Raw genomic sequence first — 1,829 nt, 5'->3', positions numbered from 1 at the left:
TTACCAGAGGCGTTGTCAAGTATTACAGAAAGGGAGGTGACATATGAGCATAACTTTTGACAAATATAAACATGACTTTTAATACATGAATATGAGTTTTAAAATGTAATATTTAAGAAATTTATTTTAAAATGTATTGTGAAAGTGGTTAATAAAATTATGTAGGTTTCAAGTGTACAATTCGATAAGTACATCATCTACATATTGCATTGTATGTTCACCACCCAAAGTCAAATCTCCTTCTATCACCAAATATTTGACCCCCTTTACCCTTACCTACCTCTCCTATCCCCCTTCTCTCTGGTAACCACTAAACTGTGTGTCCATGAATCTCTGTTTGTCTTGTTCACTTATTGCTTTCAGTTTTATATCCCACAGATGAATGAAATCATATGGTTCTCAACTTTTCTGTCTGACTTATTTCTCTCAGCACGATTATCTCAAGATCCATCCATGTTATCGCAAATGGCAATATTTCATCTTTTCTTATGGTTGAATAATATTCCATAGTATATATGTACCACATTTTCTTCATTTGATCATCTAAGGACACTTCAGTTGTTTCCATGTCTTGGCCACTTTGAATAATGCTGCTATGAACATTAGGGTGCATATATTTTCATGAATAAATGTTTTCAAATTTTGTAGGTAAATACCCAGAAGAGGGATTGCTGGGTCATACCTACATTTTGTGACTCTTCAAGCATTTTGTGACTCTTCAAGCATACGCAATTTTATAAGCCCTTTAAAAAATTTAGGTATAGTTTGATAGCAACATGTGAAATAAAGTCTGAAGCTTAGGCTTAATTAGCTTCAAAGGAAGTCCTCCTCTGTCACAATAAAACCGCCATGGTCTGGGTGATTTTTGAGGTGTGATACTCTAGAAGGTATTTGCACATTGTTTTGACAATGGATAATTCTCTGCATTTGATTTAGTTAAATATTTTTTCATTAAAAATCAGCATTTCTCCTCAAAAACATCTATAGGGAGAATCTATTTGTATGTTTTAGATTTTTTTTTCTTTTCTCCATCTTTCTTAACATTATTTCTGATTCCTTTAGCTATAATCTTTAAGACAAAACCTAACTATAAATATTCCCATGACCTCTTTCTTGATGCAATTACTCACTTTATAAATTTATTTCACTTTTATCTATTTTTCTGTCATTGTCATCCACAATGGATGTTATATGAAACTTTATAGGCTATATAGTTCGCAAAAATGTTGAATCTTTTGTATAATATCTTTTCTACATGTTTCTTGACAGTGCTTGTTCATCTCCTATGAAGGGGAACACATTTCTGAGACAACCCATTACATATTTCCAAATTTTATTATAACACACATTTACTCCACAACCATTCTGAATTTTTTGATAAAGCATTGCCTTCCACTTTAACCATGATTTGAATGGTCACTCAGCTTTTAATCAGCTTTTACTTAAAGCTAGCTAGATCGTTTTTATATCAATTTATTTCCCACAAATTTTTACTTTGCACATTATCCTATATGATTTAAGTCCTTCCTGTCTTCTGCAACTCAAAGTAATTTCTAATTGACTTTCATCCACTACTTCTCAGTGTTTGAATCATATCTTGGAACCGTTCTATATATACATAGAATGATCATGATAGAAACAATTTAAGTAGCATCCACCATAGTCTAAGTGCATTATTAACAGTAGATAGACTTCTAAGTAAACAGGATCCTGTGAGGGTGGTAATCTTATTGTTCTAGGTTATTGTTACAGATTAAAAACAAAAAAAAAACAAAAAAACGTGCGACTGAAGACTTTCACAATTTTCTTATTGTGCAGTGTCGTGCAGC

This window comes from Pteropus alecto, unplaced genomic scaffold, assembly GCF_000325575.1.
Source record: "Pteropus alecto unplaced genomic scaffold, ASM32557v1 scaffold20, whole genome shotgun sequence".
Taxonomy (NCBI): Eukaryota; Metazoa; Chordata; class Mammalia; order Chiroptera; family Pteropodidae; genus Pteropus; species Pteropus alecto.
The sequence above is the reverse complement of the archived record's forward strand: the minus strand, read 5'-3'. Positions refer to the sequence as shown.